Below are 24,416 nucleotides of genomic sequence, written 5' to 3' on the forward strand. Positions count from 1 at the left end.
CCCACTTAAGTAGCTCTCTAACCATGGCTCAGGCCTGCCATTGCAGAGCCTGTGTGTTCAGTTTCGAAATGCTATTTCAATCTAGTAAAATCATCATTTTCCAAGGCCAAAACCTTCCTTTTTACGTTGGGCATAGTAGCGCTCAATCGCTGCTTTTCCGACATGTCGGTATCTATGTGGGCTTTTTACCACACCCACCTCACAACACATCACTTTCACTCGTTCATGGGCTCGGTTTCCAAAAATCCTTTGTTATCAATGGTAAATACTTTGGGCCATATTTATACTTTTTGACGCAAAACTGCGCTAACGCCATTCTGAAGCGCCATGCGGGCGCCGTATTTATTGAATGGCGTTAGCCGACCGGCGCTGCCAGGTGTGCGTGAAAAAAAACGACGTACACCTGACAGCGCCGGCGTAGGGAAAAATGGCGTTTGGGCGTCCCAAAATGGGGCAAGTCAGGCTGAGGCAAAAAAATCGTGTTAACCCGATTTGTGCCATTTGTTTTGGGCGCCCAGATGCCATTAACATGACTCCTGTCTTAGCAAAGACAGGAGTCATGCCCCCTTGCCCAATGGCCATGCCCAGGTGACTTATGTCCCCTGAGCATGGTCATTGGGCATAGTGGCATGTAGGGGGGCACAAATCAGGCACCCCAATGCCACAAATTTTTGTAAAAAAAATACTTACCACAACTTACCTTTTCTTCCCTGGGATGGGTCCCTCCATCCTTGGGTGTCCTCCTGGGGTGGGCAAGGGTGGCAGGGGGTGTCCCTGGGGGCAGGGGAGGGCACCTCTGGGCTCATTCTGAGCCCACAGGTCCCTTAACGCCTGCCCTGACCCAGGCGTTAAAAAGAGGCGCAAATGCAGGGTTTTTTGCCCCGCCCACTCCCGGGCGTCATTTTTGCCCGGGAGTATAAATACCACGCACATGCCTGGGAGTCATTTTTAAAGATGGGAACGCCTACCTTGCATCTCATTAACGCAAGGAAGGCGTTCACGCCAAACAATGACGCTGACTCCATGAACTTTGGCGCTAGACTCGTCTAACGCCAAAGTATAAATATGGAGTTAGTTTTGCGTCGAATTTGCGCCAAAAAAATGAAGTATAAATATGCCCCTTTACGTTTGTTTGGGGCAATTTTGTTATCGCCTTGGCCATCGATTGTAATATGTGGCAAGAAAAGTCCAGTTAGGAATTTACAAAGCTAATAACTCTAACTCGAGCAAACGGGAGACTCATTGCATTGCAAATGCTTGTGCTTTGTTTCTTCAGTGCAGTTGTATTTGAAATGTTTAATCACAAATCAAAATGTCCGTCACACCTAATAACTTTGCTAACATTTTGTCATGTCAGAGTTCAGAACGACCAGGTGAAATCTATAGAAGTGGTAGTATAGTTGTTAGAAATGGGGTCTCTGGTTGGCAGTTGGTTTGCACTCTGTCCAAGCAGGCACCCTCACTCTAGTCAGGGCAATGGAGAAACACACTTAGATAACCCCTGCTTACCCCCTTGGTAGCTTGACACAAGTAAGCAGGCTTATCTAAGAAGCAATGTATAAAGTATTTGTACCAACACACAAAGTAATACAGTGAAAACACTACTGAATGGACACCACTCCAGTTTAGAAAAATAGGTAATATTTATCTAAATCAAACAAGACCAATACAAAACAAAATCCGACATACACAAGTAAAAATATGAATTTTCAAAAGAATAAGGCCCATATTTATACTTTTTTAGCGCCGCATTTTGCTTCATTTTTTGATGCAAAAGCGGCGCAAACGTAGAAAATACAATTATATTTTGTAAGTGTGCGCCGCTTTTGTGTCAAACAATGGTGCAAATGCGGTGCTAAAAAAGTATAAATATGGGCCTAAGAGTCTTACTCCCTAGAAAACAATGAACACGTTGATTTTACACAAATGACCTGGTTTGCATAAAAAATAAAGCCACACGGGCTAGCGTGCATCGGAAAAGTCAGCGATGCATCAATTCCTTACTCACAGGTCAGGCCGTGCGTAGTTTCCTTCTCTAGTCGGGCCGGCGATGCATCGTTTTTCTCGATTGCAAGAGACAGATGCATCGATTTCTGGACGGGGCTCCTTGGATCCATGTTGATTCACGATGACTTTGATACCCAGGGACGATGAGTGAGAAATCCAGTCACAAAACCGTGCTGCCTGGGGTTTGCCTTGTTATCAGCAGCCGCAAGCGGGTTTTGTGTCATTTCTCTAGCTGCGATGCATCGATCTCCCAGCCGCGATGTAGGTCGAGCGTCGATTTTAGCCACGAAGCGGGTGGCGTGGCGTTTATCACCCGCGTTGCAGATGGTGCATCGAAAATTTCCCTGCATGACGTTCTGTGTGTGAATTTCAGTCCTTGTTCTGCCAACTTCACCTTTCAAGGGCCCAGGGACTGGATAGAGAACTACTTGGTAGGACAGGAGTCTCAGCAGAGAGTCCAGGTGCTGGCAGAGGAAGTCTTTGATGCCCTGAGACTTCAAAACAGTAGGCAAGCTAGTTGAAGCCCTTGGAGATTCTTCTCAAGCAGGAATGTACAATAAAGACCAATCTTTGTCCCCTTTCACAGGAAGAAACAGCAACTGCAGGATACCCCAACAAAGCACAGTCACGGGCAGGGGCAGGGCAGCACTTCTCCTCAGCTCTTCAGCTCTTCTCCTTGGCCGAGGTTCCTCTTGGTTTCACAAGTGTGAGAAAGTAGCCTCTTTCTAGCATGGTTATCCCCACTTTTGGCCTGTTTGTGAGTGTGTGTCAGTGTGTTTTTCTGTGTCACTGGGATCCTGCTAGCCAGGGCCCCAGTGCTCATAGTTTGTGGACTAATGTGTGTGTTGTCAGTAGTGCTTGACTGTGTCACTGAGGCTCTGCTAATCAGAACCTCAGTGCTTCTGCTCTCTCTGCTTTTAAATCTATCACTGTAGGCTAGTGACTTCATTTACCAATTTCAATTGGCACACTGGACCCCCCTTATAAGTCTCTAGTATACGGTACCTAGGTACCCAGGCATTGGGGCTCCAGGAGAACCATATGGGCTGCAGCATTTCTTTTGCCACCCATAAGGAGCTCAGACAAACCCTTACACAGGATTGCTATTGCAGCCTGCGTTAAATAGTGCACACACTATTTCACAGCCATTTTCACTGCACTTAAGTGTAGGAAAGTACCATATTGCCTGCCATGTTACCCCCATTTTTACATGTATGTCAGTTTGTTTTTGCCTGTCTCACTGGGATCCTGCTAGCCAGGACCCCAGTGCTCATGGTTTGTGGCCTGAATGTGTATACCTGTGTAGTGACTAACTCTGTCAATGAGGCTCTGCTAATTAGAACCTCAGTGCTTATGCTCTCTCTGCTTTTAAATTTGTCACTACAGGCAAGTGACCACTTTTACCAATTTCAATTGGCACACTGGAACACCCTTATAATTCCCAAGTATATTGTACCTAGGTACCCAGGGTATTGGGTTCCAGGAGATCCCTATGGGCTGCAGCATTTCTTTTGCCACCCATAGGGAGCTCAGACAAAGCTTTACACAGGACTGCCACTGCAGCCTGAGTGAAATAACGTCCACGTTATTTCACAGCCATTTTACACTGCACTTAAGTAACTTATAAGTCACCTAAATGTATAACCCTCACTTAGTGAAGGTTACGTGCAAAGTTATTAAGTGTGAGAGCACCCTGGCACTAGCCAAGATGCCCCCACATTGTTCAGGGCAATTTCCCCAGACTTTGTGAGTGTGAGGACACCATTACACGCATGCACTACATATAGGTCAATACCTATATGTAGCTTCACAATGGTAACTCCGAACATGGCCATGTAACATATCTAAGATCATGGAATTGTCCCCCCAAGCCAAATGTGGTATTGGGGTGCCAATCCCATGCATCCCTGGGGCTCCAGCATGGACCCCGGGTACTGCCAAACTAACTCTCTGGGGTTTTCCCTGCAGCTACTGCTGCTGCCAACCCTCAGACAGGTTTCTGCCCTCCTTGGAAGGCAGAACAAAGGATTTCCTCTGGGAGAGGGTGTTACACCCTCTCCCTTTGGAAATAGGTGTTAAGGGCCTGAGAGGAGTAGCCTCTCCTGGCCTCTGGTAAATGCTTTGAAGGGCACAGATGGTGCCCTCCTTGCATAAACCAGTCTACGCTGGTTCAGGGATCCCCCAGCCCGTGCTCTAGTGCGAAACTGGACAAAGGAAAGGGGAGTGACCACTCCCCTGTCCATCACCACCCCAGGGGTGGTGCCCACAGCTCGTCCAGTGTGTCCCAGACCTCTGCCATCTTGAATGCAGAGGTGTGAGGGTACAATGGAGGCCTCTGAGTGGCCAGTGCCAGCAGGTGATGTCAGAGACCCCTCCTGATAGGCTCTTACCTGGTTAGGTAGCCAATCCTCCTTGGAGGGCTAATTAGGGTTTCTCCTGTGGGTTTCTCTTCAGATAACGAATGCAAGAGCTCACCAGAGTTCCTCTGCATCTTCCTCTTTGACTTCTGCCAAGGAACGACTGCCGACTGCTCTGTCAGGAGGTCCAAGCTCTCGGGATCTGCACGATGCTGAATAAGGGTCCCACTTCCAGGCAACACCAAAGTCAGATGCTGTTATAGCGCTGAACTTTAGAGGGGCCCAGTCGGGGGAAGGGGTAATCGGAAAGGAACAGCCAGGAGGGAGATCTGAAAAGGAAAAGGTTAATACAAAACATTCAAAATGACTTTTACTCTAATGATTCACTGTCTCATAAAGATCTCGCTAATTTCCAAAGAATGATTCACTGTCTCATAAAGATCTCGCTAATTTCCAAAGAATGGATTTCAGAAGAAAACGACTTTCTCCAGAATATATTTCTTTAAAATAAAATTCTGCACAACTCTAAATCCAGAGATCTATAAAGGCCATAAGTTAAAATATTCCACCAATGTATCTTGCCTCGTAATCATTAAACAAAGGACACTATAAGTTCCTTAAAGTCACTCATACAGAAGAAAACAATATTTGTCCTTTTCTCAGAATTTTGAAATCACTCGAGTTTTAAATAAAACAGTATTTATCAAAGTACAATGTCACTTTCTTTTTTGATAAAACATAGCACCAAAAATCCAATAACACTGTGAAATGAAATCTGTTCATTAAAAGCTTTAAAACGATTACACAATCTTTTAAACAAAGCATCTATTAGCAAGTATGTAACCTTTTTCAGAGAAAATGCCCCGGAGAAAAAATGGTTACTTTGAATCACAGTGAAATGCACGAACGGAAAGAAACAATGTTGCAAAGCAACACTCTCGTAGCCCTGCACCTCTTCAAATAAGCTCAGAATGCGGAGTTCACGAAATGGGCATGAAAGCCCAAAAGGAAATTTCTCACCGCCGCGAGCCGGCCGCTCGCTACAAGAAAGACAGACTCCAGAGAGATCTCGGCAGCTGAATTCACGGGACTCGTTCTTCCCAGACGCTCAGAATAGAAGGCGTCGGTTGAACGGGTGTGGCAGGTATTTATAGCCTGACCACACCCAAAACCAATTAGTATCAGGGGAGGCTGGGAAATGAAGTCCTCCCTGACTTCCTGGTTCTTATATTATGGTCATGTGTGATCAAATGAAAATGTAGGATCTTCATTTTATTATTCTTGAATAATGATTAGGGCAATGATACCACCAATGACCCAATCTTTTAGGTAGATGACTTTTACCACACAAGATGTGTGGTTTCATCGAAATGGTGGCTGCAACATATGGATAATTGCGCCCACTCGTCAGTAAAGTCCTGACATGCTCCAGGACACCTGCAAAACCGCAACAAAGTAGCAAGAAGACTACCAGCAACATTGTAGCGCCTAATCCTGTCAGCTTTCTCGGCTGTTTTCTGGTGGTGCATGCTTTGAGGGCTGTCTGCCTTAACCCTGCACCAGAAGCCAAGGAGAAATCTCCTGTGGGTCGACGGAATCGTCCCCCTGCTAGCGCAGGCACCAAACTTCTGCATCACCGGTCCTCTGGGTCTCCTCTCATCTTGACGAGCGTGGTCCCTGGAACACAGAAGCTGAATCCAAGTGACCCCGACAGTCCAGTGGTCCTTCTATCCAAATTTGGTGGAGGTAAGTCCTTGCCTCCCCACGCCAGACAGCAATCCTGTGTACTGCATGATCTGCAGCTGCTAGGGCTTCTGTGCACTTTTGCAAGGATTCATTTGTGCACAGCACAGCCCAGATCCCCAGCACTCCATCCTGCATTGCTCAACTCGCTGAGTTGACCACCAGCTTCTTGGGACCCTCTTTTGTTGTGTTGAGACAACTGCAGTGCTCAGGTTTCTTTAATGCCTGTTCAAGTGCTTCTGCGGGTGCTGCCTGCTTCTGGATGGGTTCTCTCTGTTGCTGATTGCCCCCTCTGTCTCCTCCTCCGAGGGGCGACCTCCTGGTCCTTCCTGGGCCCTGGGCCCTGGCAGCACCCATTATCTTCAACCACGACTCTTGCAGCTAGCAAGGCTTTTTTGTAGTCTTTCTGAGTGGAAACAACTTTGCCTCCTCCAGCACGCCGTAGGACATCTTCTGACCAAAGGAGAAGTTTTTGGCACCTTCCATTGTTGCAGAATCTTTGGCTTCTTCCACCTGGAGGCAGCCCTTTTGCACCTTCATCTGGGGTTTAGTGGGCTCCTGCCCCCCCGGACACTTGCACTTGGTCCCCTTCCTTTACAGGTCCTCAGGTCCAGGAATCCATCTTCAGTGCTTTGCAGTCAGTTGTTGCCTTTGCAGAATCCCCTATCTCGACTTTACTGTCTTTCTGGGGTAATAGGGTGAATATACTCTTACTTTTCAGGGTCTTGGGGTGGGGTATCTTGGACACCCTTTGTGTTTTCTAACACTCCTAGCGACCCTCTACACACTACACTAGGCCTGGGGTCCATTCGTGGTTCACATTCCACTTTTGGAGTATATGGTTTGTGTTGCCCCTAGGCCTCTTGCATCCTATTGTGGTCTATAGTGTTTGCACAATTTTTTCTAACTGTTTACTTATCTGATTTAGGTTTGTGTGTATATTTTGTGTATTTTACTTACCTCCTAAGGGAGTATATTCTCTGAGATACTTTTGGTATATTGTCACTAAAATAAAGTACCTAGTACTAGTACTAGTACAAGTGAGTATTGTATTTCTTGTGTTATAGTGCTATATGATATAAGTGGTATAGAAGGAGCTTTGCATGTCTCCTAGTTCAGCCTAAGCTGCTCTGCTATAGCTGCCTCTGTCAGACTAAGCTGCTAGAACACTACTAATCTACTAATAAGGGATAACTGGACCTGGCACAAGGTGTACCCACTATAAGCCAGACAAGCCTCCTACACTGAGTATTGTCTTTTATTGTGCATACGTACTGTGTGACTATAGTGGTATTGCAAGAGCTTTGCATGTCTCCTAGTTCGGCCTTGGCTGCTCTGCTACAGCTACCCCTAGACAGCCAAAACTGCTAGACACTGCCTACATTTCACTAAGGTGGATCACTGGACCTGGTATAAGGTTTAAGTACCTCTGGTACCCACTACCTAAACTACCCAACCCTGACCCTCCAAACCACCGCCCCTAAAACTGCCTTGTCCCCCAACTCCCTAAAACCTAACCTACTCTGACGCCCCACCCCTGCCCCTAAAACTAAAAATACCCCAACCCCACTCCTAAAACTACTACGGCCCTCCCCCAACCCTAAACTACCCCGACCTCAGCCCCATAAAAATACCCAAGCCACACCCCCACCCCTAAAATGGCCCCAGCCCCACTTACCTGACCACCTCCTCCTCCGAAGCCGACTCCCTTCTTCTGTGCCTTAACCATGCATGTGTGTTGTTCAGCACATGTGTGGTTAAGGCACAGAAGAACGAAGTTGTGATTTTCATTGTTCACAACTTTGTTTTTCCGGGGTCGTGGTTTGGGATGTTTCCTTAAAGAAAATACTTTATTTTGGTGACACAAATGCCAAAAATACCTTAGAGACTATACTCCCTTAGGAGGTAAGTAATTCACAAGTTATATGCACTATTATGCAGAAATAGGCATAAAAACAGCTAGGAAACAGTGCAATTAATGAAAATCACAATAGTTAGAAATGGGCCTAGGGGGAGCACAAACCATATACTAAGAAAGTGGAATGTGAAAGTCTGTCTCCCACCTACTCAAGTGTAGTGTGTAGAGGAGAGTACTAGAAAACCCCAAAGGTAAGTATTAGAACCCAACCCAGTGACCAGGAAAGCAGGAGTAAAACACAGTAACTTTCCTAGAACACACACAGAAACGAGAAGAAGAATTTTGCAAAACCCAGAAGAGTCTGCAAGACACCAATAGTTGATTCCTCGACAAGAGGACCTGTGGAAGAAGTGGACCAAGTCCAAGAAGCACATAGGAGTCCAGGAAGAGCAGGAGCTCCTGCTAACCCAAATGAAGGTGTAAAAGAAGAACCACTGGAGAAGAAGAAAAGTCAGCACTGTACCCAAGAAGACAAAGTCATATTCCTGGAGGATGCATTTGAGTTTGTGTCATCAGAGTCCGCCATCAAGCCTTGGGAAATGCAAAGCTCGCAGTTCGTGGAAAATGGCGCTGCCTGGGACCAGAAAAGACCAGATGGACTCTACACAGGAGGGGAGCCAGAGGGGGCTCTCAACAACTCATAGAGCCCAAATAAGACCAGGCAGCATGCACAGGAGTCCCACAGCACGGGGACAAGGAAGATGCTAAAGAGGCCCACGCAGCACTACGACAAAGGCTCCCACGTCACAGAAGAACCACTCAGGAAGCTGTGCATTGCAGAATAGAGTGCTGGGGGCCGGAGCCACGGATGCATGAAGAACTTGGTGGAAGGATGCTAACAACAAGCCTTGGCAGCTGCTAAACACGTGGTGCACAAGGAACTGTCTTGCGTGGGGAGGCAAGCTCTTACCTCCACCAAAGTTGGACGTGAGCACCACCGGGACCACTTCAGTCCACCACCCATGATGCAGGATCCATGCAGCTCAGCAGGAGAGGGGATCCACGCATTGCTGTTGGTGCCTGCAGAAGCAGGGAAGTAACTCCCTCAACCCAAGGGAGATTCCTTCACTCTTCTGAGGCAGGCTGAAGAATGGCTGTCTTGAGAGGATGCACAACTGGGAAACATTGCAGTTGCCAGCAGGAGCCAGAGATACAATGTTGCAGAAGGCACCTTGCTTCTTGGTTGCAGCTTGTAGAGTTGCTGGAAGGTCTAGATGCAGTTTCTTCAGTGAGAAGTTGAAGTGGAGGATACAGACGATTCCTGCTGGAGTCTTGCAATCCGAAGCTGAGGAACCACCCCTAGGAGAAACCCTAAATACAGTAGCCCTGAAAGGGGGATTGGTCACCTAACATGGTAAGCATCTATCAGGGGAGGGCTCAGACGTCAACTGCTGGCACTGGCCACTCAGATGCTCCCAGAGTTCCCTGCCAACCTTGAAACCCAGGGATCCTCTGGAGGAGCTCTGAGCATCACTCCTGGGGTGGTGCTGGACAGGGGAGTGGCCACTGGAGGTCCCCGAACCAGTGTAGACTGGTTTATGCAAGGTGGGCACCAAATGTGCCCTTCAAAGCATTTCCAGTGGCTTGGAGAGGCTACCCTTCCCAAGCCTGTAACACCTATTTCCAAAGGGAGAGGGTGTTACACCCCCCTCCCAGAGGAAATCCTTTGTTCTGCCTTCCTGGGATGAAGCTTTTCAAGCAACAGGAGAGCAGAAACCTGTCTGTGAGATGGCAGCTTCTGGGGCTTTCTGGAAAACCTCATAAGGCTGAAATGGCAATAATGGGGATCCTCTAAGGAGCCCCCAGAGTGCATGGAATCATATAATCAAGGCTTGCAAAAGCCTTGGGGTATGATTCCAACATGTTTGATACCAAACATGCCTATGCTGGAAGTTACCATTATGTAGCTGGACATAGGTAGAGACCTATGTCCAGTATTTTGTAAAATGGCATCCCCACACTCACGAAGTCTGGGAAAATGGTCCTCAAGGTCGTGGGGGCAACTCTGCAAGTACAGGAGTGCCCTCACACACAGGTACTCTGCACCCTGCCCTCAGGGCTGGAGGGCCTGCTATAGGGGTGACTTATAAATGAGCTGGTGCAGTGTAAATGGCAGTGAAAAGGTGGTTGTAGCTTTTCATGCAGGCTGCAATGGCAGTCCTACGGAATCCTTTACATGGGCTCCCTATGGGTGGCAAAATATATGCTGCAGCCCACAGGGATCCCCTGGAACCCTAATACCATGGGACCTAGGTGCCATATTCTAGGAACTTATAAGGGGGCACCAGTATGCCAATTGTGAGTGAAATACAGACGTTTGGGAGAGAGAGCATATACACTGGGGTCTTGGGTAAGCAGAATCCCAGTAAACACAGTCAAGCACACTGACATCAGGCAGAAAATGGGGGTAACCATGCAAAGAAAGAGGGTACTTTCCTACAGTGTGTCATATAGTGTTGTAGACTATTGATACCATACCCATGTGCAATAACCAACTCCTTGTGGAAGGGGATGAGCAGATATTGCCACTTCACATAACATCTGAAGTGTGTGTAAAATGTACCCAACATAATCAGTGAGGTGTGTGTGTCAAGTGTGCATTTTCACATATGAATCATGCAGGACATTAACTATGGTGTCACTTATTTCGGAAGCTGCTGGTTCAAGGACCATATCTTATCAACACACTGGCAGAGCCCGGTGTAGCAGCTGACATCAAGGGGGACCTCAATGAAACACACAGAGTTGTGGTTGGAACTGGTGAGTTTGCTTTTGCCTTTCACATTTGTATTGAGCACATCAGTGCCAAATGGTGAGCTATCACGTGTAGGTGTACACAAACCAGGTCACGTGTGGAACATCCATTGATGCGTAGATAATTTGACACAATCCCTGTGTTGCACCGCCTGATGTTGTAAGGCAAATACTTAGGGGGTCATTCCTACCCTGGCGGTCCGAGACCGCCAGGGTAGGGGACGGAGGAAGCACCGCCAACAGGCTGGCGGTGCTTCTGGGGCTATTCTGACCGCGGCGGTAAAGCCGCGGTCAGAAAAGGGAAGCCGGCGGTTTCCCGCCGGCTTCCCGCTGCCCCTGTGAACCTGGCTGGTGGGAACGGGTGTCGTGGGGCCCCTGGGGGCCCCTGCAGTGCCCATGCCAATGGCATGGGCACTGCAGGGGGCCCCTAACAGGGCCCCACATTGATTTTCAGTGTCTGCTTGGCAGACACTGAAAATCGCAACGGGTGCACCTGCACCCGTCGCACACCAGCAACTCCGCCAGCTCCATTCGGAGCCGGCTTCCTCGTTGCTGGTGCTTTCCCGCTGGGCGGGCGGGCGGCCTTTTGGCGGTCGTCCGCCAGCCCAGCGGGAAAGTCAGAATGACCGCCGCGATCTTTTGACCACGGGACGGTCTTCTGGCGGTTCCCACCAGGCGGGCGGCGACCACCGCCCGCCAAGGTAGGAATGACCGCCTTAGTCTGTTGCAACCTCTGTCTTATATGTGGTGAGGACGATAACTTGAATTGGAGAAATGACTACCTGCCAGTGGTGGGCACCGAGCAATCTGAGGGGAGAACCAACTCCTCGTCCAAGCTGCCTTGTCAGCTGCCAGACCTGCATAAGAGGAGGACGAAGTAGAGGAGGACGAAGATCAAGGCCTGATTAAAACAGATCAAAAGGCTGATCCCCTGAGCACTATTGTTGGCCCTCGCAACATACCATCAAAGCCTACATCTGTTCTGGTCAGCATGGTGCATCCTCCTACATCCTCAACGATTGCTGATTCCTTACAACCACAAAACAAGCATCACTTCCTCACAGCCAGTACATCCAGGTCAAATGTGTTGGCTCCCCTATATATGCCTACTCTCCTAGGCCTTCTCTGCAACATCTGATGTACATGCGAGCCCTGATGAGAAGCAGGTAGTCCCTAGACACAGATCTCCTCCTCACAACCTCCCACTTGCCAGCCCTCTCCCTGCTGGTGGACCTGTCAGTCGCTACAAGGCCATCCCAGGCAGGGAGGGCTGGCAGATATTCTTGGTGGAGAGTGGGAGGAGGATTTATTCCAAAAGGAGTCAGATGTGAGGCAGGACATTTGGGCCGTAGGGGCACACTGTCTGACATGTCTGCCTCACTGCAGGATATGCACCATCTCCCACAGTTGGTGCACAGAATGACCCAGGTGTTGGAGAGGAGGGATATATCCTGGAAAGACATGGGGAAGAGGATGAATGACACCATGGCCATACAGAGAAAAGAGAGTACAAGAAACCATGCATTGGCTTTGAAGATAATGACAGGGATATTCAAAAAGATGCATGTTAGACTTGGCTTCCTTGGCAGTCCCCCCTAACTTTTTGCCTCTGCTTCCCACCAGGTTGTTGATGTGTGCTGGACTCTGTTTTTGATACTCTGGGGAATTTACCACTGCTAACCAGTGCTAAATTGCAAGTGCTCCTATGTAAAATGTATGTGTGATTGGCTATCCATGATTGACATATTTGATTTACTTGTAAGTCCCTAGTAGAGTGTACAAAAGGTGCCCAGGGCCTGTAAATCAAATGCTACTAGTGGGCCTGCAGCACTGGTTATGCCACCCACATTAGTAGCCCTCCAACCATGACTCAGACCTGCCACTTCAGTGTCTGTGTGTGCAGTTTTAAACTGCCAATTCAACTTGGCAAGTGTACCTACTTGCCAGATCTAAACCTTTCTTTTTTATACATGTAAGGAACGCCTAAGGTAGACACTAGGTAGCCTCATGGGCAGGGTGCAGTGTATGTTAAAGGTGGGACATGTACTGATGTGTGTTATATGTCCTAACAGTGAAATACTGCTAAATTCAGTTTTCACTATTGCAAGGCCTATCTCTCTTAATGGCTAACATGGGGGCTGCCTTTAAATATCATTAAAGTGCAGATTCCCTTTGAGAGCGGATGGAAATAAGGAGTTTGGGGTCTCTGAACTCACAATTTAAAAATACATCTTTTAGTAAAGTTGGTTTTTAGATTATTAGTTTGAAAATGCCACTTTTAGAAAGTAGCCATTTTCTTGCTTAAACCATTCTGTGACTCTGCCTGTTTGTGGATTTCCTGTCTGGGTCAGTTTGACAGTTGGGCTATTTGTGAATCCCCTCTAGACAGTCATTCAAAGGGAGCTAGGGTGTAATCTGCATATCCTGATGAGCCATGTGTGCTAGAGTGGGGGAGGAGTGGTCACTTACACCTGAATGGGCTGTGCCTGCCCACCCACAATGCAGTCTCCAACCCCATGGTGGGTGTCTAGGGCCTGGACTGGGCAGGGCAGAAGAAGGAGAAGAGCTGAGGAGGAGTGCTGCCCCTGCCTGTGACTGTGCTTTGTTAAGCTATCCTGCAGTTGTTGCTTCTACCTGTGAAAGGGGACAAAGGCTGGACTTCGGGGTATATTTGTGCTTGTGGAGAATCTCCAAGGCTTGAATTGAGCTTGCCTCCTGTTTTGAAGTCTCAGGACTATATCAAAGTCTTCCTCTGCTAACATCTGGACTCTCTGCTGAGACTCCTTCCCTGCCAAGTGCTGTTCTATCCAGTTCCTGGGCCCTTGAAAGGTGAGGTTAGCAGAACAGGAGGGAAAAATCCAAGCCCAGAATGCCATGCAGGGAAATTTTGATGCACCATCAGAAATGCATGAATGACGCAACTCCAGTTTCGTGGCTAAAATCAATGCTCCACCTGCATCACAGCTGGGAGATTGACTCATCGCGGCTGGAGAAACGACGTGCAAAACCCGCTTGCAGCTGCTGATAATTACACAAACCCCACACAGTGCGATTTCTAAAATCGTGTGACTGGATTTTCCACGCATCATCCCTGGGTGTCAAAGTCAACCCGACTCTGCGAGGATTCGAGGTGCCCCATCCTGAAATTGACTCATCGCTCTCTTGCGAGGAAGAGAAACAACACATCACCGACCCGACTGGAGATGAAATGACGCACGGCCTCCCTTGTGAGTAAGGAATCAACACATAGCTGAGTTTTCCGATGCACGCTCGCCATGCAGCTTTATTTTTTACACTAACCAGGTACTTTGTGCAAAATCATAATTTCCATTGTTTTCTATGGAGAAAGACTCTTATACTTTTGAAAATTCATATTTTAACTTGTGTATGTTGGATTTTTGTCGTTTTAGTCTTGTTTGATTTAGATAAATATTACCTATTTCCTAAACTGTTGTGGTGTCCATTTTGTAGTGTTTTCACTGTATTACTGTGTGTGTTGGTACAAATACTTTACACTTTGCTTCTGAGTTAAGCCTACCTGCTCGTGCCAAGCTACCAAGGTGGTGAGTTGGGGTTCACCAGGTGCGTTTTTCCTTTGCCCTGACTAAGAGAGTGTCCTTGCTTGGACAGGGGGTAAAGGGTAACCTTACTGCCAACCAAAGGCCCAATTTCTAACTATACATAATCAGCCTTCACAGCATGGAGGGGAGCAAATGCATCTACTTCGACCACCTGCACCATCCCCTGCTTAGGACACATGCACTGGGCCCCCATCAATCTAAGATGAAAACACTCCCCTTGCAGATGCTCCCCCACTGCGCAGTCACATCCTCCCCCTGTACAAGCACCACCCCCTGTCCAGTACACACCGCACTGTCCAGGGCCCACCTCCCCCTGTCCAGGATGCACCCCAACCCAAGAACCACCACCCCCGGCCCAGGATGCACTCTCCCGTTCAGGATCCACCACCCCCTGTCCAAGATGCACCCGCCCTGTCCAGGACTCCCCACTCCCTGTTCGGGATGCACCCCCCTCATCAAGGACCCACTGCCCCATGTCTAGGATGCACCCACCTGTCCAGGACCCACACCCCTTGTCCAGGATGCACCCCCCTGCACAGGAACCACACCTAACTGCAACTCCGAACCCCATGAAACGCCCAACCACTGAAATTGAGATGGCACAAACGAGATCCCCCTTGAGCACCATAAATATTTTTGCACAGAACAATGTTAATAAAAGAAATATTTCACATTTAAATTGAGTTAAAAAAAAAATAATGATGGTCAATTGCTTAATTTGGTTGTAGGACATTTGTGTTGATAAACTTGGCTAAGACATGTCCATTAGCCAAACCATCTGTGTACAAAGGTATCATGTTGAAGGCATAGCTAAACCACTCCAGAGGTATACCTCCATACTTTGAATTCAGCAAATACATTGAACTACACAACACAGTGCTTTTTTAATATGATTATGGGTAAAATTTAAATAAAACAAAACCGTCCGGAAGGAAGAAACAAAATCAAATAATGTTCTTCATCCAGAATGAGAAGGGACTTCGAGGGTGTTGAACATAATAAATAAAAGAGATGTGGGGTGTCGGGGGCAGGGATGCTCCTCGGGGCACTGGGGCAGGTAGTTGGAAGGTGTAGGGGGACTAGTGGCGGACAGTAGATCTGTGGCCCCTGATGGACTGGGGTCTCAAGAGATAGGGACGGGTCCGAGGCAGGCCCAGGTTTACATTTGGCCTGCCTTGGTGACACCTCCAGCAGGTCAAATTCTTCAGTCTCGGGGGAGGGTACAAATCCTCTCCTTCTGGCCAGAGCTATCTAGATCATTATCCCCCCTACAGTGTCCGCAGCCTCCACCCGGTCCATGGCTGATGTTGTGTCTGTCCGGGTGGGTGCACTCCCCCTTCCTGAAGAAGTTCCAGTACCCTCTTCCTCCTCTTCCTCTCCTGTAGAAGACAGAGGCTGTGCCGGCCGACCGTGGTCTTGCTGGACAGCCGGGTCCACTTAAATGGAAGTGAGAGCATTATGTAGCTGGTGTACAAATCAGGGCACAGCGCATAAGTACATGAAGCAAGTGCTGACTTTGTTCTCTTTTGATCTCACTAACCCATTATAGGAGACTTGGATCCCAAATGTACGTGTACTATCACTGTAATGTTTTGACATTACTCACACATTTGCATCTGACACAATTGTGGGGTGTATACACTCCTGTAGCGATAAAGCCTCACTTTCAGCATTATTGCAATACTGAGGTCCAATTCAAAAAGGGTTACAAAGACGTTTGTTGTGAACTTAGAGCACACGTCTGAGTTTACCTTTTGTAAACTGGGCCCAGTGTCTCCTGTGCTTGCTACCTAGTCATCTTCCAAAGTCAGTTTACAAGTGAAAATGGGACACAGTCTGGATGGATCTGTCCACACCTAAACATGTATCTGTGATCATGCTGTAATGTACAGACTTGATAGTCTTACACTGACTATCGCATGTCAACTGATGTGTGGCATGAACTGATTCAACACATATGCTTGAATTGGGGTACATATACAAACCTGTCCTTGGTTATAACCTTTGCTAATCTATGGGTCTATCTATTGGAGGATCCCTGACAACATCAGTCAATCAACATGGCAGGTGCCACATTTGGCATGCCAAGACCGCTTGTTGGGGCTATGAACCAGGTGGCACATATACATACTTAGTACAGCTGGCTAGACGTTACATGTGACATACGAGCCACTGTTGTGGAGGCGTGTGCATTTTGGTTGCCCTTGGAAATGTAGGTAACATTTTATGTGCGACAAGTATCCCAAAGTCATCTTATACTGCAAGATACATGAAATAATGCTTTACACTGACCAAATGACCAAAAACACATAAAAAGCATGATACCACATCCAACACCCAAAATAACATCTTTACCCCCAGTGGACATTGTCTGGCCTATCGCTTTGTCCTTGCACCCAGCAATGAGAAGGCCATTGGATCACCAGTAATGGTGTTGGCATTCCATTTCTTCCTCTAAATGCACATGAACCCCATTTCCCCATTAGTGTTCAGAACACTACATGTCCCAGGATGAACCATAGTATATGCATCCAGTGGGCTTCAATGAGACATTCTCCTCATGACTACTGCAGCAATTGCTCAGATTGTGTACACAGTGACATGAGACACGTGATGACATAGCTCAGTCACTACTCACATCATACTGACAGACACATGATGCAGCCCATGCACTTACCAGGTCTCTGCTGCTCCAACTCCATCAGCTTGGCATGGAGGGTTGGCCAGGCAGCTCTCAGAACCCTCTTGTACAGACGGGCCGGTGCACATGGGGCTCCATGGGTTCACCCCTCCAGGCCAACAGGAGATTGGCCTGGAGGGGCTAGATTCCCCACAGCTAGATTCCCCACAGCTTAGAGAAAAGTGGCAGAGGCCCCTCAGTCACTGCACCTGGGACTAAATGTCCACAATGAGACTTCCAATTGCGGGGCCCCATTGTGACTCCAGCTCACATATGTGGTCTGGAATTTCGTAGAACAACAGCAATGAGCAGCACTCTAAACCCTCTCCAACATTTGGAGGGGCTGACATCCATTTAATGGTCATTCATAGTCAGCCCCACCTCCAAGTAAGATTGTCTGCTATCCTGCTGTACTGTTGAACCCACCTCATCCAACATGGCTAAATGACCTGTGGACTGGGCACCCACACCGCCAGTGATACTGATATGGGCATACTCTCTGAGGGGATGAATGATAGGCTGTCCCAGAATTATGTGCACCCATAGAAACAGATGCATGCTGCTGTTCACATTGGTAACTGGGGCCTCATTACACATGAGACACATTTTCTCTGTTTGCCCCAATAGATTGAATGCAGGGCCCCCAGTGTGTCTGTCTTATAGGAGGCACAGTCAAGTGGAAAAAGGAGCTGTATTAATGCAGCCGCTCCATGTAGCACTGTGCAGACGTCAACCCACATGCTCATTTTAGGGTGATTAGTGATGCCTTTGCTGGCAAGTGAAGTGAGTGACCACACCCACCTACACCCAAAGGTATATCTGTAGGGTCTGTAGGACCACCTGTCTCCCCTACAGAGGGCTCACAACAGGGTATGCACTAACCGCACCCCTAGTGTGGCACATTGTATGTGCACCTCGTAACAGCTTCTTTGCCTCTGCACCAGCATCTACTCTGTGATGTGGCTGCAGCGGCAAAGGGATTCCATCATTTACATGGGGCAATTCCCCCTATGCAAATGAGTGGACACCCGGTGGTGCTAGTGCAGGCACTATATGTACACTAGCAATATCCGTATTGCAGGAAGGACAGCACAAGTGTCTGCTGCCCTTTCTTTACTACAGAAATGCCTTGGGGATGCAAAGAGCAGGTGTATATTCACAGTGTGTACCTGAGGATCTTTTTAGAATGCGGCCTGCGTGCTGCAGGGTAGTGTGCCTTGGTACCTGAAATAGGCATAGATGTACCTTGGGAGCAGGGTGTGTGTGCTATGATAATATTACCTGCCCAGATAGTGGCAGCTACACTATGTCATATGGCTCACAAGGTACCTCTAGGGTTGTAATGATATTTTTGTGTTTTGACCACTGACTCTACGTTGCACTTAGCCTAGCATCACACAGTCACATTAGTGACCACCAGATTCATTATGCCTATTGACTTTATTTTAGCACTATCCACCACCACGTTAAAAGCTGGAACTAGTTTTCCATGTTGTCATATTTTTATTCTACTTGTTTTCGTGTTTTTTTCCCACCAAGGGCTTAGGCTGTACTTAGACGGCAAGAAATGGTCTTGTTTTGAAGGGGCACCTTGAGATTGTGACCAAGTTCCGAAGTGTTTTGTTCATAGCTGGCCTACGGTAATCAGCATTTATTAATTAATAAACTTGTGCAGTGAGAGGGAGGTTCTAGAATGTTCCCCTCTTGTTTGTTCAAAGTATAAGAGGCCGAGACCAGATGGACCGGGGACCGAGAGTGATTCAGATCTCAGACATGTCCAGGACACTGGGGTGTGTCATCCTTCGCGTGGGTATAATTGATTTCTCTCTCTCCTTGATCGATTCTGGGCTCTGGTGATCTGATGCTGATAGGAGGGAGATGATGCAAATGTGCTGTGCCTCATGGTGATGCATATTTTTGAATTCTTGTTATCTGCTCTGCATGGTGATATATATATATATATATTTACTGTGAATATTGCAGTGGAGAATCATTTGTACATGTTTTCATTTCATTGCTGTGACCATTTTTAAATGTGTGCTTTCAGCATGCTGACCTTCTTTTACGAATCTTGCGAAGTGAATTAATAAATGTCTTCTTTAGACTAAGAAGCACATTCTAGAGATTTTTGTCAGTGCATGAGTGTTTCTGCTCGGTCATTAGTGAAGCAAAAGAAGGGTTGACAAGAGAGTGACATTTCATCATAGGGGTACATGAGACCTGCATGTGTGATGCATTCCCCTTTATACACAGTACTAAATGGCTAAACATTATGAATGTGACCAGCAGCTGTTAGTATGATCCATGAGGAAGACCATTTGTGATCATGGAGCCCTTCCAGATTTCCCAGGCCCATTCTTAGTGTGCTGATCCAGGTCAGATGATCATGATGTATTCTGGATCTCGTAGCCTCTGTCATTCCAGAGTGAAGCAGAAACAAAAGTCATGGTCTCCACTTGACCACAGGCCTGGAGTGGCACATTCCATGAACCTCTGTCAAACATGTCAGCTATAAAAATGGAGTATCCATGTCTCTAATCTGGTCAACATGTTCCATGGTGGACAAATGTCGGACACATGGCCACGCTGTCACATGATTGGCCACAAACACACATACTCAAGGCCCAAGTCACAAAAGGCAGGCCTCTGCCTTTGTGGCAGAGGCCACACAGTTGTGGGTGAGTCACCACACTTGGGGCAGGATCACTCGTAGAACACTCGTAGAAGCAATTTCCCCTTGTGTACAATAACACACCCTTTGATGTGGCACCTTCACCCTGAGGGGAGAGGCCATTTGTGAAGCAGACACTTCTTTTTACACTGTCCAGGGAGGTCTGACACATGCAAACATTTACTCCCCAGAGTCAATGAAGCCCTAAGAGACGTTGTCCGTGCTAATCCCTGACAGTTGCACATACTGTGTTGCATGGCCAATCTTTTGACTCTTGGCAAATGCTGTTGTTTACAGACATCATGTATGGCTTGCAAAATAGTCTCAGGATGGAATATATGTGTCAAAAATCCAACTATCATCATCAACAGCAGACTGCAAACCACTTGAAGGCCATGACACAACATGTTGCTCAGGTGAAGAAAGTGTCAAACAACTGGTCATGCACCTGCATACCCTGCCTTCTGTTTTGTACAGTTGCCCAGTTGGCAAGATTCAGACCTAGATGAGGGTCCAGAGGTATGTGTAAGCCATGATTTAATGCTATGTTGTGCAAAACACAACAGGCTACTATAATCTTGCACATAATTTGAGGTGAGAACAGAAGCACACTCCCTGTACGGTCGAGATATCTGAGTCTTGACTTCAGGAGACCAAAAGTGTGCTAAATGATCCCTTGTGTATGTCTATGTGCCCTATTGTACTTCTGCTGAGATACAGTGGTTGCATGTCTGTATGGAGTGAGGAGATGAGGGGAGAGTGCATAAGGAGCAACACCTGAGGAGATAAATGGTGTGATTTTTGTAAATGCCCCTCTTGCATCAGTACAGACATGATGTATGAAATGGTTCATACTGTGTCTTTTGGGGGCATGTATGTGGCATGGGAATTAGTGTTAGGTAATGGTTGCACTTCCTAGAAAACAATATTACATGCCATACTCATGTGGTGCTTGGTACTTACCTAGTAGCCACATGTTGCCAAAGTCTCCCACTGCCATCCACTGGGCAAGAGGTGATCTGTGGAATTTAAAGCTGTTATGGGTACTAGCTGGGAACACTGCATGCACATTAATTAAGCTATCACTGGCATCACAGACACCCTCCATGTTGACGGAATGCCAGCGGTGTCTGTTGCAGAAGATGTGTGCATTGTGGTGAGTTGGCTGAAGAGCCACCTGAGTGCAATCAATTGCACCCAGCACACGTGGGAAGCAGGACATGAGGTAGAAATCCCTAGCTACCCTTTGCCTTCTAGTCAGTGTATGGGGCATTCGTATGTGGTGATGTGCTCTCCTATTGCTGCAGCTCAGCACCTGAGGCAGGCATCAGGAATGGGTTGCCTGGGCAATGCCCACAAGTTCACCAGAGATCCTCTAGAATAACCCTGTAGCTAAAAAATAGAGAGCTGCTAGGATCTTGACATAGGTTGGGTTTGGCGTGGGAGTGGCAGGTCACAGAGTCAAGATCCTGCTCCCACTCACAAATCATCTCCAAGATGATATCAGAAGGAAAACGGTATCTGGCAATGCCATCTTGGCTGGACATTCCAAAGAGGTTGATCCTTTGCCTGAAGATACTTTCTATTCTCCTCCTCCTTCTCCTCAAATCCTGCTGTCGCATGGCAAGGGCCAAATCAACTTACACATTCAGCGACATGTTAAAAGGTCTGAAAACCTTTGTTTGTTGCAGCTCTGCTTTTGTTTGTGCAGCAAGGCTGGGATTGGGTGTGGACTGAGGAGTTTCAGCTGGGTGGAGAGATGATAGGCACTGCCACAGGTGTGTCAGTACAAAGGGTTACCTCTTCTGCCCCGAGTGTGGGTCACCCACCCGAGTGCGGATCATCCACCCCAAGTATGGACGTAAAGATACTACCCATAACTTACCTTTGTGAATAGCAAAAAGTGGTAAACTTAGACTTTCGGCTAAACTTAGACCAAAAGTCTAAGTTTATCTTTGTGAATCAGGCCTCAGGTGATTAATCAGTGGCATGTCTAGCTTGTGCCCATGTACTCATTCCTATTACATACCCAGCAGTGGCTGCTACAAATCTCAAGGGGAGGGGGAGACGGTGAGTGGGGTTGATGGGGGGGTGAAGGTGAAATAAAAAAAATAAAAAATAAAACTTACCGTTCCTGAAGCCGCTGCATGCCCCTTTGCTCCTCTGCTCTTCTGGTGTCTCAGCAGTTCCTGGGAAACAAGCTCAGGCTCTATAACTAGCTTGTGAGCAGTGTCAGGATTGATCTGAGCTTCTTGGTCTGCCACTCAGACACTGCATGGGAGTCTGTACAGTTTCTCCAAACCGGCTGTGTCAACAGCCAGGTTGGAGAAACATAAGTGCACATGTGTGTTTGGTTGGAATAAGACAGCCGGCCAAACACACATGCACACTTAAGGGCACTCCACTCCCCCCTCCCCTCCCCTCTCCTGCCTCCTGCCTCCCGCCTCCCATGGCCCAGCCCACTCCTCCATGCAAATGATGCTGACTTAGCGAGGGGGGGTGATGCTCCTTCACTGCTGCTGTATGTACCCTATCTTTAATCCGATTGCAGTGTTTCTGCTTAGATCCATTATAAATATATGCATTGTGGATCAGGAGATGATGTGAGTGAATGGCCATCCATATTGCTCAGCATGAGATCAAAATGTGCAAAAAGTAAGTACACACAGGCTGTATAAACAGCAAGACTAAACTGCTTTGAGGGTAAATAACTAAGCACTTCACACAGGATGATGCTGTACAAAACACCTTCGTACTCTCATCCACTCCACTTTCTATGTGATCTGGACCTGGAGTGAGTGTGCACATGAATAAAAGTCAACAAAGTTGATAAGGTCATGAGTGAACCAACTGAGTCACAAACTTGATATGTGTTTATGTCTTAACTTGCCAAAGTGAAATTAAATATCCAAATTGTGCTGAGGTAGAAGCATTTTTCAGACATTTTTTGCCACAAAATACTTAGGTCCTCATTTAAGAAAAGTGGCACTGCATCCAAAGCACCACCAAGTTTCTTCGCCCTTTTGCACCCCTCTACCACCACCATGTGTGAGCTGTATTTAATATAAAGTGGATCATGGCTCAGTGTAGGGGCAATAGCGTAAACATTTTTGACATTATTGATGTACTGTGCAGGATTAGCTCCAAAAGTTCAGCGTTAATCCTGCAGAGTACTTAGGGCTCCATTGAAAACAATGGTATGCCCTCTTTGACGCTTGTTGTGTGCAGGCATTAAAAAATGCTGCAAAAAATGATGCAGTGGAATCTCTTAAATTCCACAGCACCATTTTTGCAGTCCTCCCAATGGGGAACCCCCCCCCCCCCCTTGCTTTAATTATGCCTGGTGCAGGCATAATGTGGCACAAGGGGTTACAAAGTAAATATGGTTCAGAGAATTTACCCTCTTTGGGCAATATTAGCATCATAAAAAATGACGCTAATATAGCGGAAGGAGGCACTAGGCCCTCTTAAATCTGGGCCACAATATACTTCTTAACTGAAGCTCTTCACCCACTTGACCAAGGTTGTTGTACCAGTGCATGCAAAAAGCACATCACATATTGTGGACCACAAAATTATGGTAAATAGGTGAAACCTATGCATTTACCAATGCTTGTTTCCACAGTTGTTCCTGAAATTGGTGATGGGGAAATGCAGTCTTTTGATTTTTATGTCTGACAAAATCTAAACCCTACTCGGGTACAATATAAAAGTAGTTGGCATTAGCTCAGCTCCATTTAGTCATTTACTTGACTGTGTTCCATTTTGAAGTGATAATCTTGACGTGTATTGGTTCAGTGCCCAACAGAGCTTTCCAGTCCATAAGGTTGCCATTGCACACTTAGAGGCTCTGTGTTAGATGCCTGCAATGCTTGCAGACCTTAGCCAGCTCCTTGCCTGAAGACAGCACTCTGCTGCCTTTGCTTCCCCTGAATTTGTAGTCAGCTAAGAAGCTACTGAAAGCTGGACTGTGCCACTATTTGTCCCAGTTGAGGAAAATGTGGGGATCCTTGCCATTCTCTGGGAACCACAAATTAGCAGGACCCTGCCTTAATTTGGCTGCAGACCAAAACCTACAGGTTGTGCTGTCAGCCAGCTGCATGAGTGGGGGAGCTAGGGTCACCAAGCTGGCAATGGATCCATGATGCATCCTTTGGGCTGCACTGCCTTTCCACCTTCTCGTTATAGTCTCAGATCCCTGCTGCCATCTTCACATTTTTAGGTCAAGCGAGAAAGCACTTTGACCTGTTGTAATCTATCTGTGGGCTTTTAACCATGCCCTGCACCTGCCCATCACTATCACTGGTTCCTGGGCTTGCCTTTCAACAATCAGTTGCTATCATTGTCAAAGGCTTTACGTTTTTCCCTCCATAGGGTGGTTTTGTTACTGCCTTGGACATTGACCCTGTTAATGGATAATTGCACGTTTGCCGATACTTCTGACTGCGAACAAATTTCTTTTTCCTTTTGTGTCTCTCCTTCGCTCTCATGTTCATAAAACTGTAAACTTTGCACTTGCATAGCGCACTACTCACCCGTTAGGGTCTCAAGGCACTGTACTCACACTGCTGTGGAGCCCCTCCTGGCTTTTCCCTGTGAGGAACCCACTCCTGGGCACCCCCAGGGTGAAGCCAGGCATCTAAGCGCTGTTGGGGCCGTTGTGGAGATTAAGCAAGCTATTGCCCAGAGTTGCCGAGTGGGACTA

The sequence above is a fragment of the Pleurodeles waltl genome, chromosome 11 (assembly GCF_031143425.1).
Source record: "Pleurodeles waltl isolate 20211129_DDA chromosome 11, aPleWal1.hap1.20221129, whole genome shotgun sequence".
Lineage (NCBI taxonomy): Eukaryota > Metazoa > Chordata > Amphibia > Caudata > Salamandridae > Pleurodeles > Pleurodeles waltl.